At 33.0% G+C, this 25,000-nt stretch overlaps 1 protein-coding gene across 6 annotated transcripts in view; it reads left to right on the forward strand.

The window, feature by feature from the left end:
* Window positions 1-25,000, forward strand: part of LOC145261151 (uncharacterized) — a 1,211,790-nt gene that overhangs the window by 629,001 nt on the left and 557,789 nt on the right. The window lies entirely within an intron of this gene.

Genomic DNA, 25,000 nt, shown 5'->3' on the forward strand with positions numbered 1-25,000 from the left:
TAATGATAGAAGACGTATTGAGACACAGGAATGGGTATGTTTGATCTGGCATAATGATGATTCATTAAAATTGTAGGGTCTGCTTATGCCCCTGGTCCACAAAGTATGGAAATAAAAAAAATTCTAGCACATCATTTTTCGTGATTTTTGGAATGTATACTAATTTCGACATGACCTGTAAGTACGTCATTGTACATTTTACCCGAAATACATTCGTTCGAAATTTCATCATACCGGACGAGCACGAATTTATTTTGTAGATATTTGTCCCAATTATTTTATTTTATTTTATTTCGTGTTTGTTTTCTTTAATACTTGTTTTTATTTATGTTTTGTTTTTGGGACGCAGTGTTGTTTTGCCTGTTCTACAGGACCGTCCAACTTAGACGCCTAAACCTCCCCCGTATCTGTATCCGCATATTTTCCTTGCAAAGCCGGAAGCATGATATAATGCAATTCCATTCAGGTTGAACGGCGTGGGTGTACACTTGTATTCCCATGGCAACAAGCGTATTTGTTTTCATCCATCAGTTTGTTCAGTTTACGTTGCGATTCTTAAAGGTCAGGAAGTTTCGCCCAAACAGGCGTTTATATATTTGGCCTTCTATAAAGGTGATCTTAACGATAACATTGACTCTCTACAGGAAATTGCCAAATCGTTATATCTATCAAGTTATCCCATAAGTTCTATGCGGATTCCAGTTCTCTGAAATTTAGTAGTAAATGCAAATATCTAGATATTTCATTGTTTCGTTTTACGGCATATCAACCTTTTTGAGGTTATTTATTAAAGAAACCACTCATTTTTATAACACGTTTTATGCTTCAATTCTTTATATCTTCAAATATTTATTCATAGTCTTAGTTTGTTTGTTTGTTTGTTTGTTTGTTTGTTTGTTTAACGGCATATCAACCCTTTTCGGGTCCTTTAATGACGAATCAAGTAATTTTAATAAAAAAATGTTATGCTTTTGTTGGAAGTCTGTCTTTCTGTACGGATTTTCTCGGAAACTACTAAGCCGATCTGTCTGAAGTTTTGTATGGACATTTGTTATGATAAGGTGCAGCGAAATAAGTACTATATTATTCGTTCCATGCCAAATTAGAGATAAATAGAGACTAGTCATTACAATACCACATCTAATCTAGAGGTTTTTCATAAAGCACTCATTCAAAGTCAACTGGCTACAATTTTTTCCCGTTTGTAACAAAATAAATGTCTGTATATATATATATATATATATATATATATATATATATATATATATATATATATATCTTGAATGTGAAACTCACACAAGCCAGGAAAGTTATCCCCCCTCCCCGCTTGAAGCTTTCATAGCTAGTTGACCTTGTCTGATTGTGGCAATATATATATATATATATATATATATATATATATATATATATATATATATATATATACGAGGGGCGTGCAATAAGTAATGCCTCTGACCCACTTCCCATAGCAGTAGAGCAACGAAACTTGGCACAGTTATTAGTCTTTCTCTACATAGGAACCACCCAGAGTTATGCATTTCTCCCATCGTTTCATGCAGCTCTGGAGACCGTTTTTGTAGAACACCCCAGGTTGGTCCCCCAACCACGACGTGACTTCAGAAATCAAGGCTGCATCATCTAGGAAACGCTTTCCTTTCAAAAATAACTTCATGGCTGGAGAGAGGTGAAAGTCAGAGGGAGCAAGGTCAGCAGAGTAGGGAGGATGGGGTGGATTTCATAACCACACACCCGTGCTTCTGATCTGGCGACATGCAAGTTGTGGACCGGAGCGTTGTCCTGCAGGAGAAGGTTACCTTTGCTGATCTTGCCCCGCCTCTTGACGTTGATAGCTTCCCTTTATTTCCTCAGAAGTGAAGCATAATAGGCTCCTGTAATTTTGGTACCCTTTACTAGGAAATCTTACATCACTACTCCGTCCTGGTCACAGAAGACTGCGAGCATGACCTTGCCAGTGGAGGGCTGCACCCTTGCCTTCTTTAGAGGTGGTGACTCCAAGTGCTTCCACTGCATTGACTGGGCTTTGGTCTCTGGATCATAGTGATGGACCCAGGTTTCATCCTGTGTAATCAGTCTTTTGAGAAACTATGATACATGTTCTTGACACATCTCCAAATTCATTCTCGAGCACTCGACGCGCTTTCGCTTCTGGAATGGTGTGAGCAACCTGGGAATCCATCTGGCAGACACCTTATGCATATGAAAATGGTCATGAATGATAGTTTCTACAGACCCTGTACTAATCTTGACATCTTGGGCTATTTGACGAATAGTAATGCGCCGATCTTCCAAAATGGCAGCCTCAACTTGACGGACAGATGCCTCATCAATGGCAGAAAGGGGGCGACCAGGTCTGGGAGCTGTTTCCACAGCCTTCCGGTCATGTTTGAATTCACGATGCCAGCGTTTTACAAGGTTATATGATAGGGCATTATCACCATAAGTTTCTTTCAATTCATCAAAAGTCTCCTGTGGTGTGCGTCCTTTCAAATACAAAAACCGGATCACTGCTCGACATTCAACAGGCTCCATTTCACACCTGACTCTGTTGAAACACCTGTAAAACAGAAACCACAATTAGTCAGAGTTATAATTTGCCACATAACCCGTAAAGATATAAATCATTGCACATTCAAAATTTCAGCTAGATCAGACAACTGGAAGTGGGTCAGGGGCATTACTTATTACACACCCCTTGTATATATATATATATATATATATATATATATATATATATATATATATATATATATATATATATATATACTGTAAAGCGAAACCAGTCAGCTGACACACGCATTTTTTTCTTTTCTTCTCTTCACCTCGTTGACTTTATTTTAAACGTTTTTAATCATGAATTTAAGTCTTCCCTTCATGATTGCGTTATATATATATATATATATATATATATATATATATATATATATATATGTGTGTGTGTGTGTGTGTGTGTGTGTGTGTAAGGAAAGCGACAGTTTATAGAAATAGGTATAGGAACGATTTTGTAGAGATAGTTATAGAAGTACGTCCAAGGATGGAATACTGCTGCCATATCTGGGCAGGAGCTGCTAAAAACAGCCTATCCTGCCTTGACAGAGTACAGAATAGACTTCGTGGCTTAGTGGGGGATGCCCTTTTCTCTACCTTGCAACCTCTCTCCCACAGAAGAGACGTTGCGAGCCTATCCTTATTTTATCGTTATTTCCATGGCAGATGCTTGTCTGAACTCGCCAATCTTTCACAAAAAAAACCCCGTCTAGCTGAATCCACTGTGAAAAATTTCCCCCACTCTTTATCTGTGCCTAAATCAAAACGTGGATTCCATGAACAAAGCTTCTTTCTTAGAACTGCACGCCTGTGAACTGTGTTCCGTCTGCCTGCTTCCCACCTGACTACAACCTGGATGTGTTCAAGTCCAACGTTAACAAATTCCTAATGAACCGCCCCCTTAAGTAAACACTTCATCAAATCTCCACACTAACGTACTGTACTTGCAATAACCCTTATCCCTGAGTGGCTTCCGGGCCTTGATAAGTGGTGACCACCGTGTAAAAAAAAAAAAACGCTTTATAGAAATAGTGTATAGAAGCAGTTATAGGAAGAGTTAATAGCAAGAGTTATGAAGACACTTTAAAGAAATTATTTATGAAAAACAATTTTTAGATACTGGTAGATAAACTGTATATAGAAAAATATATAGCAACAGCTTATCTTCTATCTATTCTTCTTCTTCTTCTTCTTCTTCTTCTTCTATCTTCTTCTTCTTCTTCTTCTATCTTCTTCTTTTCTTCTATCTATCTATTTATCTATCTTCTTCTCTATATAATAATTTGATTGCAGAAATTCCCCTCTGGACCAAATTACGATAGGTTTGCAATGACCTATATATATATATATATATATATATATATATATATATATATATATATATATATATATATATATATATATATAATTTAAAGTAGATTAGAACAATAGTCTAAAGAGCTGAGTGTATTTTAATGTAATAGTGAAATTACTAGTTTAATTAAAATACAGGAAAGAAAAAGTGCTCGTTGTAATTTAGATATATAATAAGCTCGATAGGTAAATATCCTAGAGCTAATTTAATATAATCACATTACTAAATATATATATATATATATATATATATATATATATATATATATATATATCCCTCTCATTGAATCTATTTCAATCCGTTTATATCTATGTATGTTTCTATTCATTATTTATTTGAATGTAACGGCGAGAGAGCAAAAGGGTATATGAAAAAGAAACAGAAGTGAAAGTAATAGACACTGTATAAATTGAGAATTACAAACAAAATACAGTGAGAGAGGTTGGGGGCAGTAGACAGAAACTTAGTCATAGAAGACGACTTGATTAGTAAATTGGAAATGTACAACCAATTAGAACAATTAAAATTGTTTTGAAAACAATCCCCAAACCAATGAATATTTTAAAAGTTATGTTGTATGATTTCAATATATAACAGAAAAATTTAGGGGAACGAACATTGGTTTATTCAGTTTTAGTATAATAATCTATAATATAAATCTCACCTGTCTGTTTAAATGTATGTATGTATGTATGTATGTATGTATGTCTTAAACTTTCGATAGAGGCAACAGATTTTCACGAGATCGGTATCATTTTGAAGATCGACATCTCGGACGACAAATATCGAAAAATAGTCCAAAAACATTAATTCCTTCACCCTCAACTGGGCAGTTTTCTACAAGGAGGGACCGAATTTTTGCAAGCTATTTTTGCAAATCATCGTATCGGTTGGATTGACTTTGCCTAATTTTAACATTCCGAACTTCCAGTCGCGTCATGGAGTATCGGTAAGACGTCAGATTTTCTTTCACTTTCTTTTCCGCCTTCGCGTCACGGGTTCGAGCCTGCCTTCGTACGCCCACATTTTCATTTATTTATTTTTTTTTAATCTTTTTGCTCAACACACATTTCCAAACACCTGGGCAACGCCGGCCACCCAGGCTAATAGAATAATAACTGGAAATGTTGGGTATCTTCATGCCATACCATGTAATATGTATGGGTACGCCAGCTAGTTTAGGTAAAACAATTTATTTAGCTGCAGACGTTTTTGAGTTACGTTTTTCTGACGCTGCCAGAAACATCTTACATGATAAAAACATGGTTTTCTAATCCGAGTGAAAGAGAAACCTGGCTTCTATCAGCTATAACGGTTGAAAGATTCTCTGGCATTTCGTGTACAAAGTAATTCATCGCGAGAAGACGATTCAAGAAAAGCGACAGCTTATAGAAATAGATATAGGAACGATTTTGTAGAGATAGTTATAAAAACGCTTTATAGAAATAGTGTATAAAAGGAGCTATAGGAAGAGTTAATAACAAACGTTATGAAGACACTTTAAAGAAATTATTTATAAAAAAACAGTTTATAGATACTGGTGGATAAACTGTCTATAGAAAAATATATAGCAATACTTTATAGAAACAGTTTATCTTCTATCTATTCTTCTTCTATCTATCTATTTATCTATCTATCTATCTTCTTCTTCTTCTTCGTCTTCTTCTTCTCTTCTCTATATCTTCTTCTTTCTTCTTCCTCTCTTCTCTTCTCTTCTTCTCTATATAATAATTTGATTGCAGAAATTCCCCTCTGGACCAAATTATGCTAGGTTTGCAATGACAAATGCCGCATCCGAATTTATTTCGTTTGAAGTTTTACCCACCATCTTATGTAACTTATGAACGCCGTTACAGACACATTTATTACATATGATAAAATCTTATCTTATTTCCTATGAGCGACATCATCACGATTGTCAAGACCTTAAGACGAAGTAGCTCATATTTCCCCCTCTAACTGCAAAGTCCCCCCACTCTCCTAAACAGGACCGGGTACTCCTATAACCATTATACCTATATTGACCTGACACCGTTATTCACTGTGTAGGGGAATAAATAAGAGCACCGGATTACCGGTGTAGGGTAAGGAGTGAGGTCCCTTGAAAAAAGAAGAGGAGAGTCCGTACACACGAGGCACGGACGCAAAAAGTTCTTCTCCTAAAAGACAATGTTGGACAGGCAGAGTACAACTCTAGAATACAGTCCTCACTCCTCCCGTAAACCCCACTATTGAAGTGAGTAATCTTTTTACCTTAATGTTCTGAATTGCAGTGTTGTCATGTTTTCATGTTTGTTAATAAATTCTTGTCGTTTATACTTGTTGTACGTTTAGTAATTATTAAAGCTGGTCGGTAGTTTTGGGACTTGGAAGAACCTAAACCCGTACCAACAACTGGATTGCACACTCATACACTTACAACTACCAGTACACGTCGATATTCAAAAATACTAATTTCTCCCCCATAATAGTCCGCCTATTCTCATTGGCTGCAACGATGACATTCTCTTATTCTGGAATATACGCAAACATACAAAAAACGAACACAGCAACCCTAATTCACTACGGCAGTTCAATCGCCACACATTGTTATGCATCATTTATTCCATTTAAACTTACACATGCCATCACGCATTGCTATGAATCATTTAATCACTTTAAAGTTACACATGCAATTTTCCATATTACTTGCATCACCGTTATTTACATATTGTTAGATTAAACCATTTATGTCGCAGCTTTCTTTGCATCATATCCGGTTTTAGCGTCATATATTTACCTCGATTACATTTCAACAAACTAGAAAACATTAAAAAATAATTAGCAACATAAACAATATACTCCACCTTTCTTGTATTTTTCGCTTCCTTATATACTTTTTCTTACATCTGGGAAGGAGGAGGACGGTGGGGTTCATTATTTACGAATGTACGCTAACGTGTTTTTTTTTCTTCACGTTTTTTTTTAAAACACAGCTTATTCAACACGGGTCGCAAAAAAAGTCGTTCCCTCACTAACCATGCATGCGTATCTCACATTCTTTCTTGATTTAATTTAAATAGTAACAAAACATAACGTTATATCAACTTCGTCAATGTGGACCAGTGGATAAAGGAGCACAGCCGAAATATAGGGGTTTCAGTTTCGTACCGATGTAACGTAGTATTTTTTTTGTTGTTGTTGAGAAAGTCTTAACATTGAAAAAGGTTCGGTTTTACTAAACATGTACGACCAAATTATTCCCGATCATTGTTCGACTGAACTTTTTTTTTTTTTTTTTCAGATATTATTTTTTTCAAATTCTGTGTACTAATTTTATTCCGTATTTTCGTTTCAAAGTTTTACAATATAGTTTGTGTTATAAAAAAAAAAAAAACATTAAAGACAAAAGTCACTTCGGTTTATTTAGGATTTAGTTTGAACCTTTTTACTCCAGTTTAATTAATAAAAAAAAAAAAAACAAAAAAAAACTAGCATCAAAGGAACAAAGCAAGAACCACAAATAATAGAATGATTTATTGAACGTAACAGATAGTACTTCCAGACCTTGACGTATTTAGTCTCAAATAAAAACCGAATATGATAAAAAAGGGGGGAGTGTCAAAAGCAATGCTCGCGGTGTTCGCCATTTAGATGTAACCATTTACAAGCACAGCGTGCGAGGTTGTCGGTAACGCGTACATTCCTTCCGGGTGATGGCCTGAATCTTCACAATCAGTAATGGCCTCGCACCATTTGCTGTATTGAAGGCATCCACCACTGAGACGATGTAGGCCATCGGCTTGAGCGGTGGAATGCGCATGCGTTAGCAACAACTACGCATGTCGCGTTCAACAACGGCTTCGACTTAAAGAAGCACATCAGATGCAATGTCATCTACCCACCCTACTCGAATTCGTTTTTACGTGTTTGCTTCGTGTTTGAAGGTGAATTGTTGCAGATCCTAAAATGTTGGCATTTTTACATTCAAATAAATATACTAACCATGTCTCTCCTTCTCTCTCTATCCCCCTCTCTCTCTCCCTCTCTCTCTCACTCACGCGCACACACACACACACACACACACACACACACACACACACACACACACGCACGCACCCACTCCCACATACAGTGTCTCTTTTTTCATCTTACTTATTTACTGTCGAAAATAATGATCAACTCTAAAATATATATGTTTGAAAGCTGTTAGTTTAACAGATGAGGAGGAAGTTGATCAAAACACACACACGCACACACATATATAGGAATCATATATAAAGGAATAAATTTTAAGATCGTCAGCATCATGAATTTTGGAATATAACTTTTTGTAATTTATTCTCTACCTTGCTCTGTAATTACATTGAGCTTCTTATATAAGGATTGATATATAATAAGAAAGTATATTTCTACAGAAATATATATATATATATATATATATATATATATATATATATATATATATATATATATATATATTGTATTGGTAGTAATTATTAAGTGTGTCTACCAAAAGAGTGCTCAATGTTTAGACAGAGCCAAAATATATATTATAAAACTCAAATGACCTTATAACGAGTGATGTAACCCACTTTCCGGTTTACGACATCCGGTTGCGCATGCGCGCATAAATATTAACCCATAACAACGTAAACAAATAAACACAAATCGCTTCTTTTGCAGATTTTGACCTGCGCACTGAAATATTAACATTATTATTTCGAAATTATTATTTAACATGGGAAGAATGAGGGTGTTTTGCAACTATTCTTTACTACAACTATACTGTCGCTATTTTCTTACAACTAAACAATTTAATCCGTTGACAAAGATAAGTACAATTGTAGTAAAGCCAATACTACTACTACTACTACTACTACTACTACTACTACTACTCTTTATCCGTCCCTTTTCCTTTCTTCCTTCCTTCTTTTTTTATTTTTTGTTTACATTTCTAGATACAAAATAGTTGTGTGAGAACGGTGAATTTGTTGACACATTCACTAATATGTTTCAATGTTAGTTTTATTTTATTTATTTAAGTTTTATTTTTTTGCTTCAGGTTTTATTAATTATGTTTTTTAGATTTTAAGTTTCTATAACTTGGTTGAAGGATTCCAATATGGGTTTTTCATTCTTATATTTCTAATCGGTAGGTTCATGTGCGTTTTTTGCTGCTAAATGACTTTCGTCGGCGTTCGATTCGTAGGAAAATCATGTTTAATTTTCGATTCTTGAGAGATTATTCGGAAAAATAGGTAACTTTACACGAATAGGGAGGATTGTTTTTTTTTTTTTTTTTTTTTTTTTCATGTTTGAGTGATCCGTCAGTGATTTTTCGTTTTAATATACTTTCAGAGAAATGTTTCTGTTATGTAAAAAAAAATAACTATTTTCTTTACGTCACATGTGTCACGCTCATACATGAATTCCATAGCTAATATAACATACTGACCCAACGGCCCACGGGTAGTCTAGTATATACATATATCAAAACGACACACACACACACACACATATATATCAAAACACACACAAACACACTATATATATATATATATATATATATATATATATATATATATATATATAGGTATTTAATTATTATAGTAAAAAGATAATTATGTCAGCCCCTTTAAGAAACTCGTTTCTTATTGGCAAGCACTTTCAGTTGAATTAAAGTCGATCCATTTAACTCTTATGTACAGATCATCGTATAACGATTAAATCACTGTGACTGACATAAAGAACATTTAAAATTAAAATGTTTAAATTCAACGTTATTTCTCGCGGTTAATGGTAGCCGCTTGGATACGGTCTTTGCTAATCGAGCCAGAGATGGCTCGTGTTGCCGGGTTCGGATCATTAGACTGGTCTTAATCGTGACATCCTGCACTGAAGATTCCCGAAAGGATGAAACACTAGTGTCTGTAGGTATTTAATTATTATAGTAAAAAAAATAATTAATTATATATATGTGTGTGTGTGTGTGTGTGTGATTTTTCAATTATATTTCACCTTTTTTTTTCTTTTTTAATCCTTTAATTTATAAAGCTCAATGTAATTACAGAGCATATAAAAATAAATGACAAAAGTCTATATTCCAAATTTCAAGATATTGACAATCTTACAATTTATTCCTTTAATTCCATGGACACGTACAATGTTTGACAGCAAGTGTTTTGTAGCGCAAAAACATTCATATAATTATTATATCAATCAATGAATCTATTTTGCCCTTAACTCATCAGAAAAAATTGCAACTATCAATCCACAAAAAGAAAAGAAAATGCATTTGGGCATGATTTCAAAATCTGAAAATTGGGAAATAAGTTGCAATTACCTTATTGTTATTTTACACTACGCCATTTTGAACCAAATAAATTAAACTGTAAAATAAATTTTCAATAGGGCAAACCTATCAGAATAAAACAGCTCTACCTTATTAAGGCCAGCAAAAATTAAAATAATTTAAAAAAAAATAAAGAGGAAAGTTACATAGGAAATTTATTACATTACCCATTTTTTAATCTGAAATTTTTAAAAGTCGATGTTATATTTTTATCTTTATATTCATACAGTACCGGCTTCTCTACTTCTGACGAGAAGCATTTAGCTTCGAAATTCCAGGACTTAAAGAGTTTTTATTTTCCTCCTTATTCTCCTTTCTATAATCCTTATTGACTTGATAATGTAATAAAGTTCTTATGCGTATGCTTTTTAACTTTATATGAAAAAAAAAACAATTCTTTTAATTGTCTTTTTTATTTAATTTTGTTTTAAGCATAATCTTTCTTATTGCTTGTAGTAATAATAAAATAAATATTTATTGAGTTTAAACAACCAGTAAAACTAAAATCGATAGATCATCCCTCACACAGGTGTATTTTTATCCGTGACAAAATATCTGCGTATTCAACATGTGTTTTTACAGTATTCGGTAATAGTAATGTATTGTTAAATATTTAGAGCTTTAAATCAGAATCAGGAAATATATTAGAATTGTCCCATTAGTTACTCCTCTATCTCTCTCTCTATCTCTCTCTCTCTCTCTCTCTCTCTCTCTCTATATATATATATATATATATATATATATATATATATATATCGTTTTTACACCCAAGGTTGAAATAATAAAAACATATTTAGCTCTACTAAAGTATTGGCCACTATTTTTCCGTTTTTTCTTTACCAAATATACCTCTTAATGTGTGTATATATATATATATATATATATATATATATATATATATGTATGTACATATATGTATATGTATGTATATATATATGTATGCATACATATATATATGTATGTATATATATGTATGTATGTATGCATACATATATATATATGTATGTATGCATACATATATATATGTATGTATATATATGTATGTATGTATGCATACATATATATATGTATGTATATATATGTATGTATGTATGCATACATATATATATGTATATGTATGTATGTATGCATACATATATATATGTATGTATGTATATATATATGTATGTATGTATGCATACATATATATATGTATGTATATGTATGTATGCATACATATATATATGTATGTATGTATATATATATGTATAATTATGTATATTTATGTGTGTATATATATATATGTATATATATTCTTATCTACAATTATATAAATGCAACGTTGTCTGTATGTGTGAATTAGTTCCTCATAGAATCCGAAACGGTGCAACGAAATTTCTTTAAAATTTACAGAACTTTAGTGTATAAGTCTGGGAGTGATGTTAGATTTGTCTCAGAATACCCATGATAATTACCAATAATCTGTAATCGAAACCATTATTTGTCTGTCGTTGATAAATTCATTTTCCATGTCGTCGCTTATCAACAATGATAGAACAACGTGAAAATTCTACTGTCGGTAAGTTTATAGCGTGTTTTTTTTGTTTAGTTTTTTTTTTTTTTTTTTTGCATGACGTGTCTGTAGGTTCAAACTCCACACGTAAATTTCTTAATTTTATGTCTAGTTAACTGCAAAGACTTTTATGAGACTTTAAAATTTACGCGTTTTTTCTTTTCTATTTTCCTTTTTTTTTTTTTTTTGCATGCGGTAGTTTGTAGGTTCAAACCCCGCGTGTAAATTTCTTACTGTTTTTTCTTTTCGTTAACTGGAAAGGAGTTGATATAAAATAATTTTATAAAAGAAAGAGCAGGTCCTCTAGAGTGAAATGTAGTATTATACATTTATGTTGGACTAAGTTACTGCATGGAGGCATGTGAAGCTTCCTCCCGAGCGATTTCACAGATTTCGATGGCAATAAAAATATAGGAGTCTGAAATATTCGTTGATCATCATTCAATCCCGGGCAGCGTCGGGCCTCCCTGCTAGTATATATATATATATATATATATATATATATATATATATATATATATATATATATACATGCATACATATATATATATACATACATATATCCATACATATATATATATATACATGCATAATTTAAAGGAGATTAGAACAATAGTCTAAAGAGCTGAGTGTATTTTAATGTAACAGTGAAATTACGAGTTTCACTAAAATACAGGAAAGAAAAGTGCTCGTTGTAATTTAGATATATAAGCTCGATAGGTAAATATCCTAGAGCTAATTTAAGAATTTCTAGACTGTCTTCTACTAAATCCATATTCATCAAAAATGAAAAATATTACAATGAAGCCCTTAAAAACTCGGGATACAATTCGCAAATTAAATTGATAAATAAAAATGATAGAAACATAAACTGCATTGAAAATGAACCTATTAAAAGCGTAATAACATATAATATGGCAATGTCTTCCCGTATGCGAGTTAAGAAAAATAGCCAAGAGACAAAAAAAAGAAAAAACCAAACCAAAAATATTAGATAACAATACAAATAAACAACAAACCAAAACCCGTAAACGTAAGAATAGACATAAGGAGACCCTATGGTTCAACCCTCCATATTCCAAAAACCTAGAGACAAACATAGCCAGAGAATATTTTAAAATATTAGATAAGAACTTTAAAGCCCCCCATAGATATAATAAAATTTTCAATAAGACCACAATCAAAGTCTCTTACTCTACTATGCCTAACCTTCATCAAAAAATAATTAGCTCTAATAAGAAGAAAATTAATAAGCTACAAAATACAACTATACAAAATACATCAGACTGTAACTGTAGAAGAAAAAATAAATGTCCCCTACAAGGCTCATGTAAAATTAAAAATGTTATCTATAGCTGCACAGTATCAAAAACCCCAAATCTACATGAACTTATTAACAGCAATAATTCAACTACCAGATTAAATAATGACACCAACTTAAACCAATCTACCGATCAATTACAAACCAATCCACCATATAATAATCCAGCACCAGACCTAACGGAAAATAATTACAATAAGCAAAAGGCAATATATTTTGGTTCCACATCTGGCCTAATAAAACATAGAATTTCAACGCACAAACATTCTTTTAAAAATAACTCTCTGTCAAACCAAACTACTCTATCCAACTATATTTGGCAACTAAAAAATAACAATATTTCCTTCAACTTAAAATGGCGAGTAATTGAGTCTTGCAAACCGTATAAACCAGGAGATAAATTCTGTGCACTATGTACAAAAGAGACCCTAAAAATTTTAAAATATGAAGATATAAAAAATGCAACCACCCTATTAAATTCAAGACAGGAACTAATATTCACATGTAGTCATAAACGTTGGTTTAAATTTAATAAATATAAACCACCTTAAATCATTAAAAATTACTTATTAGTAAAAATAGATTACAATTTTTTTTAATAAATTAAGTTAGACTAATTATCCCCCTTGCGCCCTTTTATTAAAGAAAATATAACTAATTATCCCCCCCTTGCATTATGCAATTATACAAACAACATTCGAAATATAAACCGTGGCGTCTTTAAATTAAAAGTACGGTAACGGAAATAATTTATTGCACGGGCGTCCCCCTTTTAAAATTCATCATTCAATAAGGTGAAAAGATATAGCAAACATCACATATGAGTATTTTAACCATAGTTCCTGATTTCAAAAGGCGAAAAACTAAAAGGTAAATTTTTGTACCTATATTTTTATGTATATACCTGTATATCTATGTATATGCATGTATGTGTCTATTTTTTTCACATATATACATATATATATTTGTAATGTTGTACTTAAAGCAAATTTATAATTTAAATTCAAATTTATATTTTACTCTATTTCTTTTCTATCTCTAACCCATATTAATTTTCTTATCAATTTTAAATCCAGACCTTTTATTTCATTTTTTCAGATACATCTGCATTACTTTTAATGCTAGGTTTATTTATGGTGTATTTTAGATTTAATAAAAACCCTTTAAAATTCGCTGATGAGGAGACCTTGCTTATTAAAAAACTATATGTAATAATTATTGTCCGTAACTTGATGTCTACCACAATAAAAACACGGTTTTCCGAAACGATCGTACAGATAATTGATTTTGTTGTTGTTCCTTCTTGTGAAACTGATTTTTAATTTAATTATAATTTTTTTAAATTTTAAATTATCAATCACATTACTTAATATATACATACATATATATATATACATATATATATATATACATACATACATATATATATGATGATTGCAACGTCTTGTCAGACGAGTGCCACTCCCTCAAACATTTAAAGTCCATGAGCCCAAATGCCTGAGGGAGTATCTATACAAAGATGATGTTACAGAGTCTTAGCTTTGTACGACAGCTAAGTCTCTCTCTCGGTTCAAAATGTTGAGATCCAGCAACAAGCAAGAGCAAGATAGCCAGCAACAAATTAAACTGCAGACCAGCTTAATGCGGGTACTGGTCTCCCGCTTTATGGTTTTTTAAATCAGAGATTTACTTCTCCTAGAAAGGTTGCTTTCACCACGGCTTAGGGAGCCCTCTCCACCCCAACACACACATACATACACACAAACACACATGGTGCTAGTTGGCCGTTAACACAGAAAAAGGGTTCATTCGCCCATTGGAAGGTCTTGTTTTTAATCCTTCAGGGAGACTAGCCACCCTCCTCACAAAACAAGTCTGGTGGGGGAACCAGTTTAGTCGCCGGTGACCCGACCATGAGGCAGGTAGTACTGGGTTACATGGTATCAGTAGCATATGACATGACCTGACATACATATATATATATACATACATATATACATATATATATATACATATATATATGCATATATATACATACATATATATACATATATATATGCATATATATACATACATATATATATGCATACATACATATATGCATACATACATATATATATACATACATATATATAAATACATATATACATATATATATACATACATATATATACATATATACATACATATATATACATATATATATACATACATATATATACATACATACATATATATATACATATATATATATATATATATATATATATATATATGATGATTGCAACGTCTTGTCATACAGTCATACATACATACATATATATATGCACATATATATATATATATATATATATATGCATCATATGCGTGTGAGGGAGTGAGTGGGTGTATGTTCGAGAGGGAAATTCGTGGCTAATAATGTCGATTACACAAGATTATGTATGCCGACAGATGTCGTTGATAACATAATTATTTCAAGTACGAAAACATCAAAAATAAGGTCAGCATTTTGCAATTCGTTGAAGATTAAGGAGAAGATAAAGCATTGTACTAGAATCGAACCACTTTAGATTCTTCTCGCAGATAACATAGCTCTCTCTCTCTATATATATATACAATGAGAATTCTTATAAATATAGAAAATATAGCAAGTAGAAATACTAAGAAAAATAAAGTGGTGAATAGACAATTAAGAATGGGCGAGGTATTTTAACAAAAATCAAATTCTTTATAAATATGTGCATGGTCTGACTCCTCTTCTCACTTCTGTTATAAGCGCTTCTTTTCATCGGGTCCGTTTCGTCTAGTGGTTGCTATATAAATAAGTTTCTTTTCGCGAATAGTCAGGACATAAAGTGGCGTTTTGATATATGGTTTTATTTGGAGAGAATTGACCCAAGAAAGAAGGATAGACTAATGTCATCCTAGCTAATTGTTTACTTCCTAACTCCACCGTCTAACTTAACTGAAATGAGTGACGCAGGCGGGCAGACATCGAGGTAACATTCCGCTTAGATCATCATTGGTCGTGTGTTGTTCGCACGGCTTCCACGGAGAGATTGGTTTTTAAACCTTTGTTTCTCTCAGCTTGAAAACTTAAGGACATTCTTTATCACCTCTGTTCAGTTAACTGTTTAACCTGCTGCCTCGTGGTTAAACTTTACGCTACTCATCGATGGATACGATTCTGGTTTGCAGATTTGAGTTATTCTCGTGCATTCAATGTGACCCTTGTCAAATGTCACACTGGTGAACTTAATCGTTGATGACGTAAGGTCTCTAATATTTAATAGGTATAGGAAAACGGAAAGAAAAAAACGAAAATATGAAAAAAAATTATGAGTAGAATATAAATAAGTAGAATGATATACACTTAAAAAAAAAAAGAAAAAAGAACGCACAAAATAATTTCTCATATATCGAAATAAAACTTCAAGTTCTACGGAGTTATGATTACAAATACGGTAGTAATTTCCAACCTTTTCATTTTCGTAATAGTGATGTCCCGAGGAAGAAAATACTGGCTGCGTAACAAATACATTGAGGCTATTTTTACTTGGGATCATGTAAGGGCTGACATTATTTGTTTTTTTGAGCCGAATAAACATTTTACATTAAGTAAAAACACTAAAAACCTATCCAGCTAGGTAGAAGGGTAACTTATTTCGCCTTGGTAACATATGTTTGTTATATATTTGATATTTTGACCACTTTTTCACATTTCTGTGGATTGCGAGACAAACCTATAATTTGTATAATTATTTTCAAACTGCTATTCGCATTTTTTTTTATTGTTCTTTTCAAAACATTTCGTCCGATTTGAGATTCTTGGAGTGCATCCTTACGAATCTTCATGTCGAAATTGTGAACCGATACAGTATTTCAAACAGAACTCTTTATTTAATCGACGAGGGTAAATTGTTCTTGTTCTATCAGCCATGCCTGGGTAAGGAGTGTTAATTATATTATGTTATTATTAGTTATTATCTCATGTGCGAAGAACTGAGCTTCCAACCTCTATAAGAGTGTCACTTAGAACTGGGTATTAATCAAAGCTTTTAATCAATACACACATGTAAAAGAATAAAGCTCTCCCTGCTGCTGATAAAAGAGTACTCTAGATTTAGGATATGTTTATTTTTGTCTCAATTCGGTTTAGCAGGATGGATGTTCCCCCACATTAAAAACAAACTCTATGTCAAACATTTCTCTTGCGGAGTAGGGAATTATTGGAAACTGCATCTAGCTATTATAGGTAAGTTATGAATTGATGTAAAGAGTTGTGTCTTTTATGCTAAACTAGCCTTGGTGCCTGGCGTTGCCTGGGTGTTTGGAGTTGTGTGTTGAGCAAAAAAACAAAAAGAAAAAAATAGTGGTAGTAGGCAGGCAGGCCCGAACCCGTGTCGCGAAGGAGGAAAATAACGTGAAAAAAAAAAAAAAAAAAAAAAAAAACGTGACGTCTTTACTGTTGCCCGCATCGCCAAACCGGAAGTGGTGAAGGTTTAAATAAGGGCTAGTCAATCGAAAAGAGGGGAATGACTTTCGAACATATGGCCGAAAAAAGCGACCCCTTCTTGTAGAAAAATGGCCAGTTGAGGGTGAAGGAATTAATGTTTTTAACCAATTTTTCGATGTTTGTCGTTCGAAAGGTCGAGCTTCAAAACGATACCGATCTCGTGAAAATCCGTGGCCTCTGTCGAAAGTTTTAGACATACATACATACATACATACATACATACATACATACATACATACATTTAAACAGGCAGGTGAGATTTATATTATAGAAGTACTATTATAATGGGTTTTTTTTCGATTCTACTCAATATTATTAACTTAAATACTTGAACCTCTGTCCGACCGATGAAATATTGCGTCCCTCTGCCTGTTTTATAAGTATTTTAATGGTGGATGCTCCGACAAACTACAAGCCCTTGTATGCCCTCGACGTAAAACCCCCAGACAAACCGACAAGCAGCAAAGTCCCACCCCTGCACTGTAAAAATCCCTAGATGTAAGAAAGTCTTCTACTCCAATAGTTTCTTCCCCAGAACTGCTAGACTCTGGAATTCCCTTCCAGGTTCCTGCTTTCCCAACTGTACTGACATGCAGAAGTTCCAGTGTAATTTGAACAGACGTCTTCTGGCTACATAGTATCTCTGCAGCTTACATCCCTGGCAGTAGCCCCCTACATCAAAGTGGCACTGTGCCTTGTTTGAGGTTAAAATGTAATAAAAAATGACAGAGAAAACTATTTTTTATTGAAAAAATTAGTAAGTTTACGAAGTAGACTAATTTGACTGTCAGTAGTTTATTTGCAACTTTTATTTTGATATTTTTACATTATTTGTTGTTGTTGTTGTTGTTGTTGTTGGTCTGTCTCGGGAGAGGATGGTGTAGCAGTGGAGCTACATTGGCCTTTTGGTCAAGATCAAAGTGCAGTATCTGTTCTTCAGATGCTGCACTTCCATTTCTTGTTCTCTTTCGGTGGAGGAGAAATCTTTCACGACTGAGACAATTTTTATTTTTGTACCTTTTCTCCACGTTAAAAAAACGACCCTGGTGTCTAACTCTGTCCCGTGGGGAGGCATAGTAAATAGGTACATAACCTGGGCAGGGTGACATGGGAGGTTAGCTGTTGCTCGTGCAGCAGTCACCCGCCTCCCTCTTCGCAAAGCCAGATAATCCAAGAAAAAAAACAGAGTTGATACAGTTTGCCTCTAACCACGCCGCAGGAGTTGACAATATAAAGTCAGGCCACCTTTGGGACTCCATCTCCAGATTTTCAGTCGGAGTTTACTCCTTCAGCGTTTCCCTTGATGAGGTAATCCCGCAAGATAGCAGAGGTTTTTAATCAGTGTTTCTTTCTCCTACATGAGCTACCATCCAAAGTTAACGAGCCCCCACTTACCTGAAGTGACTGGTTTTAAGGTGCCAGTGAACCGCCTTTGCCCCTTTCCCCAGTTAATATAAAGTTTCGTCAGACTTAGTAGCTAAACCACACGAGAAAGTCAGGAGCTGGACTTGGTTGCCAGAGGCTATTTAAGACGCACACCATGAAGCCATTTTTTTATGAAGAAAGAACTACCATTTTTTTTGTTGTTGTTATGAAGAAAAAACTACCATTTTCTTTTTTTTTATGAAGAAAGAACTACCACTGCGGTTGTAACAATCTTTGAAACATTATTCTACCTTGTAAAACTAATGAAAAGACACAATATGAAAAATTTTAAAACAAATTCGTCAAGTTTTTTTTTAAAGGAAAAACATTTAAAAAAAAAAAAAACATTTAATTTTACAAAATAAAAATATTTTAACAAAAAATTAAAAGAACCTCCTAAGATTTATTACATAATTGCTCCTTTATTTTCAATACCACTTTGCGGCCTATTGTCAACATCGGGTGTTAGATTTGCAATTTCAGCGGTTGGTAAGTTTTTGCAGTAAGTTTAACTGATTCTCAGAAGTTACACTTGCATTTGAACTGCCTTCCATTAAAATAAATATCTCTCTTGAGGGATGCTCTACAGGTTCTCAACAGGATTCAAGTCATAAGTAGGGATGTGACAACAGCATATTATTTTCATTGTTTTAACTCTTCAGTATATATCCGTTAATATCTTATATGTTTTTATATAGATGGATGTGGTTCTCGGTTGATTAGCTGAGTCTAACTGTGTCGGATATATACTCGAGAGTCAAAAGAATGTAAAGAATATGCTGTTGTCACAGTCCTAGTCATAAGTATTTGAAGGCCAATCCGTAAGAGAATCCTCAGCAAATTCAGTTTCTTTCAACCAGGATTTAGGTAACTGTGATTCATGACTTGGTTCTTGCGTAAGCATTATAGATCTACGCTTGGCTAAAGACTGGTTATGAAGCTATTCAAAGAAATATTACTGTAAAAAAAAAATGACTTTTGGCATTCATTTTAACCCCATCTTTCACTTTATATGAACCCACAAGCTCATTAGCTTGCCCTCGGCACCCCCTCGGGGGTCTGGGCGTATGACTAGCAAAGACCATATGTGGGGGTAACCCCACATATCTGACCTTGGTCACTGAAGGGGCAACCCTTCATACCAACAGTTTCTAATCCAGCTCCCACTTCCCTCCTCTCGGGAGCTGGATCCCCTCTTTCCCTTCCCCTTCCCCCTATCTCCACATTAAAAAACGGCCTCCTGCCTAATTTGCTCAGTGGGGAAGCAAATAAATAAAAGCTCATTAGCAATAATCCCAGTCCATATCGTGATCTCACGGGCACCTTGTTAGCGTTGAAAAGTTGTCTTAAATTACGTTGCTTGCAAACCTATCCTCAAACCAATCCACCGTGTTCATCGAGGGTGATCTTTGATTCGTCTGTTAAAAAAAAAAAAAAAAAAAACCCACTTTACTGATCAGTTTTCGTGTATTTTTTGTCAATTCCGGTAATCTTTCCTTATGCTTTTTTTTTTTTTTGTTTCGTTAAAATGTTTTTTTTTCTTTATTTGATTTTTTTATATCAGCAAACTTCCTACACGTTTAACATGTTGTTTCATGTGACAACATAAGAGCTCCAGCGGCTTCAAATATGAACGCATTCGATTTTCTTATTAATTGTCTTTGGATATGTGACTGATCTCGAATATTTCGAACACTTCGCCTTGGTAACATATATTTGTTATTTATTTGATTTTTTACCATTTTGGAATCTTTGCGAATTGTAAAACAAACCCTAAATTATCAATTATCATCTAAAAAAAAAATCCCCAAAAATTAAACAAAAAAAGAACAATCAAATTTTATGTGTAATAAAAGAGTGTCTATCTTGTTCGCCATTTTGAAAACAAAAAAACAAAAGGAGATAACTCAATAGTTTAAAGTTGGGGGACTTATACTATAATACCTACGAATTTTCATTCATCGCTACAAAATGATCTTTATAAAAATAAAACTACTTGATCAATTTACGTGATTTTTGGAATATGATATTTTCGTTTCTTGACGGTTATGTACATCATACATATTTTTCTTTATTTTTGTTTTTTTAATATATGAGAAATTAACAACATTATTTATTATTATTATTATTATTATTATTATTACTATCATCATTCGTAGTGGTAGTAGTAGTTTCTGAATTCAGCCTGCAATTATTTTTACTTGGTTGAATTCCAATTTTTACATATTTTTGATCGTTCGATCATCCCTTTTCAAATCCTCAAAAATTCGAAGCGAAGACTTTCCTTTGCTAATTTCTTGGATTATATAGTTGTTGTTTTTTTGGGGTTTTTTTTTTCATTCATTGTTTGTTCTCTTTTACGAGCCATGAAACTAAATTCTATTTCTTGCAAATAATCTTTGGACACTTAAGATTGCTATAAAAAAAATAGTAAATATCAATCTTAAATTAAAATTTCGGACTTAATTGCTTTCATGCAAACTCGCTATACATAATAGTACAAATTATTTCATTCGGTAACACATATCTATGAATTTTGCATAAAATATATGACATTATCTCTTTTGCATATAATCTGTAAACGCAGTTTAGTAAGCTTTAGTAAGTAAGTAACGAATTATGTGTCTGTTATTAAAAAAGAATAATTAGGTTTCAATCTTAGCTGGAAGCACTTGTCAATGAACATGTTTCGCACTATCACGCTACACGTGGCAAGTGGTTGTATGTTGAGATTCGAAACCTAATCATCGGATCCATTACAACTGCAATATAAATAGAGGTTATAGCACTCATGTTCTTTCGTTTGTAGCCCTTTTCTCTTCCCTACAACCTCTTTCTCACAGAAGAGGTGTTGCGAGCCTGTCTCCGCTTCATCGTTATTTTCATGGCAAGTGCTCGTCTGAGCTTCAATCTATGGTCTCCCCTCGCCAAACTTTCACGAAAAATACTCGTCTAGCCAAAACCACTATCAATAATTTCCCACACTCTTTATCTGTGTCTAAACCTAAGCGTAGATTCCATGAACAAATCTTCTTTCTTAGAACTGCACGCTCGTTGAACTCACTTCCGATTGCCTGCTTACCAGCTGACTACAACCTGATTGTCTTCAAGTCCAACGTAAACAAGTTCTTGATGAACTGTCCCCCTAAGTAATCCAATTTACAAACTTCCCACTACTTATGTTTACGCGATATAATCACATTGAGTAATGTATACCCATTAACCCTTATCCTCGAGTGGCCTCCTGGCCTTGATAAGTGGTGATTCCTGTGTAAAAAAAAAAAAAATCTCGTTAACGGTTTCTTAAAGAATTCTGTTCTGTATAAAAGAAAAAGTGGCGCCTTATGCTAAGTAGAAACCATAGCAATTATTAAAGACCGTTCTATTTTGGTGTTTTCTTTAAATATTATTAAGTTATATTATTACTAATATAAATATTATTAAACGAGGAATCGTTTTGCTGGTTAATAAGCATGACACCAGGTTAAATTCGGCGGCCATGTTGTTTCGTATTATTCACATAATATTGCCACGTTTTAAGCGTGCTTTTTTTCAATTTTAGATGCGTAATACTAACTGGATTTTAATTGGAAATTTGTCCTCATTTAGTTATGTTTAACAAAAACAACATTAACTTATTAATGTCCAAAAAAGGTTTTTTTTTCTCGCGTTCTACCGTGACTGCGATCTTTATATATTGCCGAAATCATTATTTCTCATACCAGAGAGCTCAACCCATGTGGTGTGACGTTGCGGAAACAGAAGGGAAAAGAGTGAAGGTATTATTATAAGTTGTAATAGTAATTAAGACGTGTCGTTCTAGTAAGATGATAAGTAGTACCAATAGTTGCTTCAGAAGGGTAGGTCAGTAAACGATCAACAAGCCTCACCCGGACGAGTTGATTATTTTTTTGTAGTGCTAGCATCTCTACGACGTAACGAACGCGATTGGGTCGAGTGGCGATAGGTGGCGCTGTTGTAACGTCGTTGTAAAAATAGTTGTAAGTAAAAAAAAGAAAGAAAAAAGTATTATCGCCGATGGGACATCAGACAATTATATCATATTTATTATTATTTTATCATTATTTTGTGTGTGTGTGTGTGTGTATGTGTGTACGTGTACGTGTATGTGAGAAATGTAAGAATGACGCTTAATTTTAACGATTGTGGATGAAAAAAAAACAAAAACAAAAAAACAAAAAGAAACTGCTGTATTTAATTGTTCTTTCTGCGTAGATACGTCGCCTTCAACTGTGAAAGTCGGCAACACCCTTCTTCTTCTTCGCTTTCTTTTTCTTCCTTTTTTTTTATTACATATACCGACATTACCCCCCTCCATCCCTTAATTTTTTTCCTTTTCTTCTTTCTTCCAAAGACAAAACAACACATTAAAACACGCAACAACTTAAATGCCCCTATCAGAAATTGACACATATTATAAACAAACACCTGCTCCTTGATATTCGTACTACGCTCATGTCATACCGAAACCAAGATGCAAGCACGAATTTCATCCCGATACGTAAATAAGATAAAATTTAAATAAATACAAATATACACCGTATATACGTAAACAAATCAACGTTGATATATACAAACACTAAACAATTTCTTTGTTTTGTAAACTTATCTCCCCATCTCTCTCTCTCACACACACACACACTATCTAATATATATATATATATATATATATATATATATATATATATATATATATATATATATATATATATAATCAAACAGTATTCAATGCACACATAATTAAAACTTCATAGTATACAAACAAGTTTACAGCAAGTGAGATACACAAAATCGCTTGTGTTTCATTTCACCGAAGGAATTGTTCAGGATAATATATTTATATACATACACACACTTTTTTCATTACAATTTCTATCAATGACGTGTAAAATCACATTTTTCGTCCACCAACGATTTTATCTTTTTACAAAAAATAAAATTAGCCATATCCAATAGAATTATTAAACAGACTATATTCGTTTTTGGGATCAAAGCGTAGTATTGTTTCTGTTCTCAGTCTGCAAAGAAAGAAATCCTTCTTCACGGGGGCAATTTTTATTTTTATTCTAGTCGAAAATTGCCCCCTTTTGAGGTCTATTTTTTCTCTCAGATTAAAATAGAAAAAAAAAACAAAAAAAAACGACCTTCTGTATAATATTGCCCTTGCGAAGGGACGAGTAATTCATGACTATATATCAAATATTAAAATAAACATTTATTTATTTCTTTATTTATTTATTTATTTATTTATTTATAAAAGAGTAAAGACGAATACATTGTTGTATTGCATCAGTTCTTTTGGGGGGATTGTTGTATTTGATTTTTTCTATGCAATATCAAAAGACTGTTCTGAAATCCATAATATTTGACCGTCTTTTTGATTTCTAAAACGCAAATAACCGATTTTATTTATTTATTTATTTTTTTTTTTTTTTCACAACTGAGCAATGATTAATATTTATTAAATCGCGCGTTACACTAATAAATTATCCTCATTTGTTTTTGAACAAAAACCAAACACTTATTAAACTATATATTAAATTTAGAGCGCTAGTAATGCAGCAATGCACTGTTGAGGTATTAACCCAGTGGCGCTTATGCACTATGTGACCCCGCGTTATTTATTATTATTTTTTTTAATATAGTATTTTCAAATTAAATTCAAGTTTTCCCATATCGTTTTTATTAAATTTTAAAGTGAAAGTACAGAATAGTTACAAAACACCTTCCACTCCCATGTTAAGAATGGATTTCTAAATGATAACGTTATTATTTAAGCGTGCAGGTCAAATAGTGCATTAAGTACCAACCCAACTTTTGCTGGAATTTAAAGGAAGTGATATATATATATAATTTTACTGTAATAAGTATATATATAATTTTTACTAATAATTATATATATATACATATAT

The sequence above is a fragment of the Euprymna scolopes genome, chromosome 37, assembly GCF_053919585.1.
Source record: "Euprymna scolopes isolate OS-2025 chromosome 37, ASM5391958v1, whole genome shotgun sequence".
Lineage (NCBI taxonomy): Eukaryota > Metazoa > Mollusca > Cephalopoda > Sepiida > Sepiolidae > Euprymna > Euprymna scolopes.